At 38.6% G+C, this 11925-nt stretch overlaps 2 pseudogenes; one reads left to right on the plus strand and one right to left on the minus strand.

Annotated features, from left to right (window-relative positions):
• On the minus strand, nt 2106-3049 carry VN1R1 (vomeronasal 1 receptor 1 pseudogene; annotated as a pseudogene).
• PANTROV1R-PS287 (vomeronasal 1 receptor panTroV1R-ps287 pseudogene) lies at nt 6638-6853 on the plus strand (annotated as a pseudogene).

An 11925-nucleotide genomic window follows, 5' to 3' on the forward strand; every position in this document is an offset into this window, starting at 1 on the left:
GCAACCTCCGCCTTCTGGGTTCAAGCGATTCTCCTGCCTCAGCCTCCTGAGTAGCTAGGATTACAGGCATGCGACACCACGCCTGGCTAATTTTGTATTTTTAGTAGAGATGGGGGTTTCTCCATGTTGGCCAGGCTGGTCTCGAACGCCTGACCTCAAGTGATCCACCCGCCTTGGCCTCCCAAAGTGTTGGGATTACAGGCGTGAGCCACCATGCCCGGCCTATAAATTTTCTAGTATCTTATACAAATGAAAACCTACATTACATTCATATGGAGCATTTTTTGATATTTATACATGTTAAGCGTATTCATTTTTTGTTGATGAAGAGTATTGCATTGAATATATCACAATTTATTAATCTATTAATAAATATTTTGATTATTTCTAGTGTTGGACTAAAAAACTAACAAAGACCCACGAACATTCATATACAAGTGTTTATATGAATATATTTAGCAGAATTGCATTTGTTACACCTCCTTGTCCATGATGGTTATGGTGTATTTTAAAGATTAACCATTTTCATAGATGTGGTCAGTGTGGTTTTTAAATTTGCATTTCTCTAATAATTAATGATGTTGAATAAGTTTTTATATGCTTATTTGTAATCTGTATATTTGGCCAAATTTCTAAATCTTTTCCCTTTTTTAAAAAAAAATCTTATTTTTCTATTTTAATAGAGTTTTAATTTTAGAACATTTTTAGATGTACAGAGAAATTGCAAATATAGTACAGAGATATCTCATTTACAAGCACATCCAGTTGTTACCAATATATAGTCATATATTAGTATACAGCATTATTTACAATTAGTGAAACAGTTTCGATACATTATTAAACTAAAGTACATCTTTGAGATTTCCTCAGTTTTTACCAAAATACATGTTCTGTTCCAGAATTCCACCTAGGATACCACATTACATTTATTTTATTATTTTTTATTCTTTTATTTATTTTTTTTCATGTGTCTCTAAATGTAACCACATTACAGTTAGTACTCAAATTTCTTTAGGCTTGTCTTGCTTATGAGAATACTCATTTATTTTGATATTGATTTTTAATTTTTTTTTTTTTAGATAGTCTTGCTCTATTGTCCAGGCTGGAGTGCAGAGGCACTTTCTTTCTTTCTTTCTTTCTTTTTTTTTTTTTTTTTGAGACGGCGTCTTGCCCCGTCTCCCAGGCTGGAGTGCAGTGGTGTGATCTAGGCTCACTGCAACCTCTGCCTTCTGGGTTCAAGGATTCTCCTGTCTCAGTCTCCTGAGTAGCTGGGATTACAGGCACCTGCCACCATGTCTGGCTAATTTTTGTATTTTTAATAGAGATGGGGTTTCACCATTTTGGCCAGGCTGGTCTTGAACTCCTGACTTCAAGTGATCTGCCCACCTCAGCCTCTCAAAGTGCTGGGGTTACAGGCGTGACCCACCGTGCCCAGCCACTTTTAGTTATTTTTATTTTTATTTTGAGTCTCCCTCCGTCACCCAAGCTGGTAAGTAATTCTTGTGCTTCAGCCTCTGGAGTAGCTGGAACTACAGGTGTGTGCCACATGCTTGGCTAATTTTTGTATTTTTAGTAGAGACGAGGTTTTTGCCATGTTGGCCAGGCTGGTCTCGAACTCCTGGCCTCAAGTCATCTTGAGTGGATCACTTGAGGCATTTGGGAGTGCCTCAGCCTCCCAAAATGGTGGGATTACAGGCGTGAGCCACTGTGCCCAGCCTGCACATGTCTTTCTTACATGTGGACTCTCCAGGGGATTTATGCTGTTCAAGAAGCACCTGAATCAAACTGTGCTTTAAAAATATTTTTAAAACATTCCATGATTCTTCAGAGTACAAAAATGAGAAATCTCCCCTAAATCTCTAAAGAATTCCCTTTTTAAACTTTTTGATTTCCTGAACTTGTCTGAAGGACTTAACACAGTTATATAGAGTGTTCTTTGTATAACAGTATCCATGACTTTCATTTTTAGCTCTGGTATTAGATCTTCCTGGACAAGAGCATTACTGGCCATGTGTATGTTGCTATCACAAATAACTAGTAGTTAATATTTCCTAAATCTTAGCAAGAGTTATGATGAATAGCTGAATTCCATGAAGAGAAAAGACTCATGGCATGACAACCAGATTAGGAAAGAGTGTTTTCCTTGTCCTGCAGGCAAAACAGAACTGAGAGATACGAGTATCACTCATGATGAGGACAAAAGGGCTGCGTGCTGGGAAACATGAGGCAACTCATGAATAGAGTTGTTCACTATCCACTGGCCTGGGTTTGCAACTACAGTTGTCCAAATTGTCAGAAAACTATGGACTGAATAGAAAACAAAAAAGGAGCTCACCAGGACCATGATGGTGCGTGTGGCTCTGGCTTCCTGGGAAGGTCTGCAGGAGAGTCTGTTGCTGTGATTGTGTTGGACTTGCTGCTTGTGTCTGTAGAGGAAGAAGACCATGGAGCCACTGGCCCAGACCATGAAGCCCAAACTCATAAAATCAGGGGAAAAATATAAGACTGCATGTAATGAGCTAAATTTCTTTGATGCTTTGTAAGAACAGTATCCATAATTGTTTTTTGCACTACTGTTTTTGCTATTCAGTGGGCCATTCACTAATAGAAGAACAGATGCATTCATCAAGACATGGGGGACCCAGCAGAGGAGACAACAGAAGTCAATAAACCTTGGGGATCTAATCTTGATCTCCATCCACCTGCATATACTGGGGTTGAGCTTAATGGCTTGGAATCCATTGAGAAGGCAGATGGTGCTGAGGGAAACTCTTGTGCCCACCCTGTGATAATAAAAGACAAACTTACATCCAGTATCATTCAGCAAATATTTCAATCCAAAAGCTGCCATTGTCTGAGGTATCCCTTTAAAGAAAAGGACCATGGAGTTAGCCAAGGCCAGTTGGCTGAGAATCAAGTCCGTGGGTCTCAGCTTGTGTCCAGTGAACAAAATTAAGTTATAAAAACAAAGGAGAAAGGAATTTCCCAGGATCCCAACTCCAGTCTGAATGAGGAAGCTAATCCCTGATTTTACTTTTCCAAAAGCCATTTCATCAAAATCTAGGGGATGTTGATTTTCATTGAGGTCTGAAGAATCAATAGAATAAAAAAGCAGAAAGAAGTATCTTGTCATCAGTGGAGAGATAAGTTTTAGTGTGTCTCCAACCATATTTTCTCGTCTTAAACAGAAATTAAGATTGTCCCTGTTCGTGCAAAGGCAATTGCTTGTGTGTCCATCTGCAGAGAAGCAGGTGAATGAATGAGGGCTCAACTGCACAACAGATCCACAAATCAAACCCATAAAACTCAGGGCTTACACACATGCAACAAGTAAATACAAGCAAAACTAGGGAAATATATAAAAACAGAACACAGAAGAGTCAATATCATTAGAGTGATATTATACTATAGTTTGCAAAATGTAATCATGATGGAACCCTGGGTAATATGGACAGGGCTTTTTCTGTATTATTTCTTATGACTGCTTGTGAATCTATACTTATTTCAATAAAACCTTCAATTAAGTAGCCTGGAGATATGAAAAGCAAAAATAATACACCATAAAACCTTTTCCACACTAATATTTTAGTAAACACCATTGTTATTGATGCATTGAAACAAATTTTAGGCCGGGTGCAGTGGCTCACACCTGTAATCCCAGCACTTCGGGAGGCCAAGATGGAGACCATCCTGGCCAACAGGTGAAACCCTGTCTCTACTAATAATACAAAATACTAATAATACAAAAATTAGCCGGGCATGGCGGCGCGTGCTAGTCCCAGCTACTCGGGAGGCTGAGGCAGGAGAATCGCTTGAACCTGGGAGGCGGAGGTTGCAGTGAGCTGAAATCAAACCATTGCCCTCCAGCCTGGGCGACAGAGCGAGACTCTGTCTCAAAAAAAAAAAAAAAAAGAAATTAAAAAAACCCTACAATACAATTGGTAACAAGGCCTTCAGCACAGTACAACTGCTCACTTGAAGAATTTTTAAAAACTATGTATAATTTTTGGAACAATCAACATTGCATCATGGTATATTTTATTTTAAGCACATATATTTCTACTATTTTCCACTGGACAGGTCTAGAGATTGTGAATTGACTCCGTAGAAATAACCACAACCACCTTGAGCCCACACATTTTTATCTCAATGCCATTTCTCACAAGTAAATGCAAAAGATCCTGAAAATAAATACTAATCCCAGAAACACCTAAGATATCCTTAAAACTTGTTAAATAGGAAATTCAATATGTTCCAGAAAGCTTGGGTTTATTTTTAGGGAAAGATAATTCAATTGGGAGGGAATTTCATTGCACAATATTCATATATATCAATCACAAAAGAAACAGTAACTGCGGCCAGGCGCGGTGGCTCACGCTTGTAATCTCAGCACTTTGGGAGGCTGAGGCGGGTGGATCACAAGGTCAGGAGATGGAGACCATCCTGGCCAACATGGTGAAACCCCGTCTCTACTAAAAATACAAAAATTAGCTGGGTATTGTGGTGCGTGCCTGTAGTCCCAGCTACTCGGGAGGCTGAAGCCTCCTGGGTTCACGCCATTCTCCTGCCTCAGCCTCCTGAGTAGCTGGGACTACAGGCGCCCACCACCACGCCCGGCTAATGTGTGTGTGTGTGTGTGTGTGTGTGTGTGTGTGTGTGTGTGTGTGTGTGTGTGTGTGTGTGTTTAGTGGAGACGGGGTTTCACCGTGTTAGCCAGGATGGTCTCGATCTCCTGACCTCGTGATCCGCCCGTCTCGGCCTCCCAAAGTGCTGGGATTACAGGGATGAGCCACCTCGCCCGGCCATAATTTAGATTCTTTTGGTGTCTCTATGGAATTGCTATCATCAGGGAAAATTATGAGGTATTTTCTCCCATGAATAACTACATCTCTTTAGGGGTGGAGCAATCAATAACACAGCAGTATTAAGATTCTCAGGCGAGAGGTGGCTCACGCCTGTAATCCCAGCAGTTTGGGAGGCCGAGGCTGGTGGATCACCTGAGGTCGGGAGTTCGAGACCAGCCTGACCAACAGGGAGAAACCCCGTCTCTACTAAAAATACAAAAATTAGTCAGAGGTGGTGGCGCATGCCTGTAATCCCAGCTACTCGGGAGGCTGAGGCAGGAGAATAGTTTGAACCCCAGAGGCGGAGGTTGTGGTGAGCCGAGATCACACCATTGCACTCCAGCCTGAGCAACAAGAGTGAAACTCGGTCTCAAAAAAAAAAAAAAAAAAAAAAAAAAAAACTCAGGCTCTGAGGTATGAAAACCTTTTAGATTCCCACACACCACTTGTTGACAAATGTTTTTCCTATTTATATGAACTCATCATTTATCTTCAAGATAGTTCCTGATTCTTTTCTTTAATCTCTTATTTTGCTCCATTGTCCTAGTTGTATAATTTATTTCCAATGTGCATTTGGTTTCCTATTTTTTCAGCTTCTCCTTATAAAGTACCATTTTTACTATGACTATTTTGAAAGCTTCTTGTATGTATAAAGTTAGTGTGATTATTGACTTTAACATACCACCTCCTTCTCCTCCTAGCCTCAGAAAGAAGTGTTGGTAACTGGTGAGAATTTTCAGACAGATTTTCCCTTTTTTTTTTTTAATTTAATTTAATTTTTTTTCTTTTTTCTTTTTTTTTTTTTTTGAGACGGAGTCGCATTCCGTTGCCCAGGCTAGAGTGCAGTGGCGCTATCTCGGCTCACTGCAAACTCTGCCTCCCACGTTCAAGCGATTCACCTGCCTCAGCCTCCTGAGTATCTGGGATTACAGGCACCTGCCACCGCGCCTGGCTAAATTTTTTTTTTGTATTTTTAGTAGAGATGGGGTTTCACCATGTTGGCCAGGCTGGTCTCGAATTCCTGACCTCGTGATCCACCCACCTTGGCCTCCCAAAGTGCTGGGATTACAGGCGTGAGCCACCGCGCCCAGTCAATTTAATTTAATTTTTTAAAGTTCCAGGATACAGGTGCCGGACGTGCAGGTTTGTTACATAGGTAAACGTGTGCCATGGTGGTTTGCTGCACCTATCAACCCGTCACCTAGGTATTAAGCTCAGCATGCGTTAGCTATTTATCCTGATGTGCTCCATCCCCCCACCCCCTTGACGTATTCCAGTGTGTGTTGTTCCCCTCCCTGTCTCCATGTGTTCTCATCACTCAACTCTCACTTACAAGTGAGAACATTTGGTGTTTGGTTTTCTGTTTCTGTGTTAGTTTTCTGAAGATAATGGCTTCCAGCTCCATCCATATCCCTGCAAAGGACGTGATCTCATTCTTTTTATGGCTGCATAGTATTCCATGGTGTATATGTACCACATTTTCTTTATCACTGATGGGCATTTGGGTTGATTCCATGTCTTTGCTATTGTGAATAGTGCTGCAATGAACATATACATGCATGTATCCTTATAATAGAATGATAATAATAGAATGATTTATATTCCTTTGGATATATGCACAGTAATGGGATTGCTGGGTCAAATGGTATTTCTGGTTTTAGGTCTTTGAGGAACTGCTACACTGTCTTCCACAATGGTTGAACTAATTTACCTTCCCACCAACAGTGGAAAAGCATTCCTATTTCTCCGCAACCTTGCCAGCATCTGTTGTTGCTTGACATTTTAATAACAGCCCACTGAACAGCAAAAACCTTAGTGTGAAAAACAATTATGGAGTCTGCTCCTGGGCAATGCAAGAAATATTTGGCACCTTATATACAATTATATACTTTTCTCCTGACTTTTTGAGTTTTGGCTTCTTGGTGTGGGTCAGTGGCTCCATGGTCTTTGTCCTATACAGACACAAGCAGCAAGTCCAACACATTTGTAGCAACAGACTCTCCTCAAGTTAGTATAAGTAAAATTAGGAAAATATTAAGATGATAGTGAGGGCCGGGTGCGGTGGCTCATGCCTGTAATCTCAGCACTTTGGGAGGCCGATGCAGACAGATCACGAAGTCAGGAGATAGAGACCATCCTGGCTAACACGGTGAAACCTCGTCTCTAATAAAAATACAAAAAATTAGCCGGACATTGTGGCGGGCACCTGTAGTCCCAGCTACTCGGGAGGCTGAGGCAGGAGAATGGCATGAACCCAGGAGGTGGAGCTTGCAGTGAGCCGAGATCGCGCCACTGCACTCCAGCCTGGGTGACAGAGTGAGACTCCATCTCAAAAAAAAAGAAAAAAAAAAGATGATAGTGAATATATCAAAATCAATATCATCATTGTGATATTATACTGTAATTGCCAAATGTAACCATGGGTGGAAACTGGGCCATGTGTAGAGGCTCTGAGTTATTTTTTAAACTGCTTGTGAGTCTAAAATTAAATTAAAATTATTGTTAATAAAATGGTCAGTAAAAATGCTCAGGAATATGTAAGGCAGAAATAAGGCATTATAAAACCTTGTCCATCATTATATTTTAATACACATCTCCTCACATACTTATCATTTCTTTCTGATGAGAACATTTAAAATCTACTCTTTTGGCAATTTTGGAATAGACATTAACAATAGTCACCACGCCGTGCAACAGATCACTAGAACACGTTCCTTGTGTCTAACTGAAACTTTGTATGCTTTCACAAAAATCTCCCATTTTTCAGTTCTCCCTCTGTCTCTTTAGCCCCTGGTAACCACCATTCTACTCTCTACTTTTATAAACTCAACTTGCCTAAATTCTACATGCAAGTGAGACCATGACCATGTGGTGTTGGTCTTTTTGGACTTTCTTTGAATGTGTCCTGCCTTCAGAGATGTGTTGACCTACAAGAAAAATGTATTGAAGCATACTACTATAATGTGTGCACATTTCTGAATGTCATGTATAAGATACCTATTTTTGCCACTCCTATTCAGTATAATACTAGAGGTCCTAGCCAGAGAAATCAGGCAAGAAAAATACCTAGCTAACTAAATAAAAGACATTCAGGTGAGAAAATATAAAGTAAAATTGTTTTTCTTTGTTGTAATATGATCTTATAAACTCTTAGAACTGGGGAACAAATTTAATATAGTTGTAAGACACAAAATCAATATACAAAAATCAGTAGCATTGCGGTACACCAATAATGAAATAGCCAAAACAGAAATCAAGAAGGCAATTCCATTTGCAATAGCTATGAAAAGCAAAATAAAATAGAACACTGAGAAATATTTAATCAAGAGGGGAAAGACATCAACAAGGAAAACTACAAAGCATTGATAAAATAAACTGAAGAGGACACAAACAAATGGAAAGACATCCCATGCTCATGTATTCAAAGAATACATATTGTTAAAATAAGAGACAGTACTACCCAAAACAATCTAAAGATTTAATGCAAGCCCAATCAACATACAAATGCCATTTTTTCACAGATATAGAAAAAAATTCTAAAATTTGTATGGATCTTCAAAAGAGCCCAAATAGCCAAAGCAATCCTGAGCCAAAAGAACAAACCTGGAGCATCACACTACCTGACTTCAACACCTTACACAGCCATAGTATCCAAAACAGCATAGTATTGGTATTTTGTTTTTGTTTTTTGAGACGGAGACTCGCTGTGTCGCCCAGGCTGGAGTGCAGTGGCGCCACCTCAGCTCACTGCAAGCTCCGCCTCCCGGGTTCACGCCATTCTCCTGCCTCAGCCTCCCCAGTAGCTGGGACTACAGGTGCCCGCCACCACGCCTGGCTAATTTTTTGTATTTTTAGTAGAGACGGGGTTTCACCATATTAGCCAGGTTGGTCTTGATCTCCTGACCTCGTGATCTGCCCGTCTCGGCCTCCCAAAGTGCTGGGATTACAGGCGTGAGCCACCGCGCCCGGCCTAGGACTTCTTTTTAACATATGTGTTGAGAAATCTCATCTTTGTGGTTGCTATTTCTTTGACGATTAATTTATAGATTACAATGATTATTACTATGCAGTCAAATCACAATGTATTTTCTATAGAAATTAATACAAAATATATATATTTAAAATAAAATATGAGTTAATGTTTATTCTTCCAAAAATTTTTGTAGTTTAGAGATTATTTAAATTATTTGAGTTAGCATTTGTACTTGCTTTGTTCTATGGTGAAAGCTTTGCTACCAATTACATTGTAGGTTTATTTGTTTCAATTCATCAATACCCAATGGTGTTTACCAAGATATGATTAAGACAAGGTTTTACAATATCTTATTTTCATCTTACATATCACTGGGCTATTTAATTGAAAATTTTATTGAAATAATTATAGATTCACAAGCAGTTGTAGGAAATAAAACAGAAAGAGCCTGGCCCATATCGCCCAGTTTTTCCTCATGGTTACATTTGCAAATTATAGTATAATATCACAATAATGTTATTAACTTTGATCTTATATCTTTTAAATATTTCCCTTGCTTTATTTCTATTCCTTTGTGAGTGTAGAACCCCTGAGTTTTATGGATTTTATAATTTCATTTTAATTGAACATTATTTAGGAATTATATAAAGTATTTATGTTTGTAAAAACCCAAAGATATATCACAGAATAATTCCATAGAATCCTAACTTTCATTTCTGTTTCCCCACCTGTCTGTCCCTATATACATATGCCTCTGCTGGCTTAAAATAATTCAGCATCCTTTGTACACTCTTCTGACCCATGCCTTTTTCACTTAAGCATATATCCTTAAGTAAAACCATATATGCAGTTCAACCTTAATGCAAACTATGTGTTCATACAAAGTACTGAGCTAGGCCGGGCACAGTGGCACACGCCTGTAATCCCAGCACTTTGGGAGGCCGAGGCGGGCAGGTCACCTGTGGCCAGGAGTTCGAGATCAGCTTGACCAACACGGAGAAACTCCATCTCTACTAAAAATACAAAAAATTAGCTGGGCGTGGTGGCACATGCCTGTAATCCCAGCTACTCGGGAGGCTGAGGCAGGAGAATCACTTGAACCCAGGAGGCAGAGGTTGTGGTGAGCCGAGATTACACCATTGCACTCCAGCCTGGGCAACAAGAGTGCAACTCCACCTCAAAAAAAAAAAAAAAAAAAAAATGAGATCATTTCCTTTGCAGGGACATGGATGAAGCTAGAAGCCATTATCCTTAGCAAACTAATGCAGGAACAGAAAACCAAACACCACATGTTCTCACTTATAAGTGGGAGCTGAACAATGAGAACACATGGACACAGGGAGGGGAACAATACACACTGGGGCCTGTCGGGGGATGGGGCTGGGGGAGGGAGAGCATTAGGAAAAAATGGCTAATATATGCTGGGCTTAATACCTAGGTGATGGGTTGATAGGTGCAGCAAATCACCATGGCACATGTTTACCTATTTAACAAACCTCCACATTCTGCACAGGTACCCCAGAACTAAAAATTAAAATTAAAAAAGCTCCTTGTTTTGTTGATCTTTTGTATTTTAAAATCTCTATTTCATTTATTTCTGCTCTGATCTTTATTTCCTTCTACCAATTTTGAGTTTAATTTCTTTGTTTTAGTTTTCTTCTTTGTTTTAGTTTTAGGTTTTTTGCTTTAGTTTCTTTTGGGTTTTTTTCTTTGTTAATGTATTCTCTGAATGATCTGTCCATTGCTGAAGATGAGGTGTTGAAGTTCTCTGGTATTATTGTATTGAAGTCTATCCTTTTGATCTACTAATATTTGCTTTATGTGTTTGTGGGTGCCCTAATGTTGGGGTCATATATATTTACAATTGTTACATCTTTCTAAATTGACTTTTTTCGTTATATAATTACTTTCTCTTTTTTAGTTTTTAACTTGAAAAACTGCATTATTTAAAAATAATTATTTTACCTGATATAAATATAGCTAGACCTGTTCCATTTTGGTTTTCATTTGCATGGCATATCTTTTTCTATCCCTTCACTCTCAGTCTGTACATCTTTATAGGTGTAGTGAGTTTTCTTGTAGGCAGCATATAGTTGGGTCTTTTTTTTTTTTCAATCCATTCAACTACTCTATGTCTTTTAGTTGAAGAATTTCATCCATTTACATTAAATCTTATATTTATAGTTAGGGACTTACTACTTCCATTTTGTTATTTGTTTTCTAAGTCTTCTCTAATTTTCTTACTCCCTTTTTTGTGGATAAGTGATTTTCTCTGGTAGTATGATTTAATCTTTTGCTTTTTGTTTTTAGTATCTCTACTATAAATTTTTGCATTATGGTTGCCATGAGACATAAAAAAATCTTACAGTTACAACAAGTTATTTTAAACTGATGACAACTTGACTTTGATCACAATGAAAAGAAATAAGCAAAGAATAAACTAAAAATCTCTATAACTCATCACTCCTTTTCTTTTCGTTGTCTCACTTTATATCTTTTTATATATCTCCTAAAAAGCTATTCAGTCATCGTTCTTGATAGATTTGTATTTTAGTGCTCATACTAAAGATATGAGGGGTTCACACACCAGAACTACAGTGTTAAAATATTCTCAATTTGTCTGTGTATTTACTTTTGCCAGTAAGTTTTACTCCTTCAGATGATTTCTTGTTGCACATTAGCATTCTTTTCTTTCAGACTGATGAACTCTCTTTACTATTTCTTGTAAGACAGGCCTGGTATTGATGAATTCCCTCAGCTTTTGTTTGCTGGGAAAGCCTTTATTTCGCCTTCATGGTTGAAGAATATATTTGATGACTAGAATATTCTTGGTTGAAGATGGTTCCCTTCAGCACTTTAAATATGTCTTTTCACTTTCTTCTGGCCTATGAGATTTCTGCTGAGAAGACTGCTGCCAAATCTACTGGAGTTCCTTTATATGTTATTTGTTTCTTTTCTCTTGCTACCTTTCCTCTTTTTCATCTTTGAGCTTTGAGAGTTTGATTGTTATATGGCTTGTGTTGAATCTGGTTGGCATTCTTTGACTTTCTTATACCTGGATATTCATATATATATGAATATGAATCATATATATATGAATATATATGA

The sequence above is a fragment of the Pan troglodytes genome, chromosome 20, assembly GCF_028858775.2.
Source record: "Pan troglodytes isolate AG18354 chromosome 20, NHGRI_mPanTro3-v2.0_pri, whole genome shotgun sequence".
NCBI classification, from domain to species: domain Eukaryota; kingdom Metazoa; phylum Chordata; class Mammalia; order Primates; family Hominidae; genus Pan; species Pan troglodytes.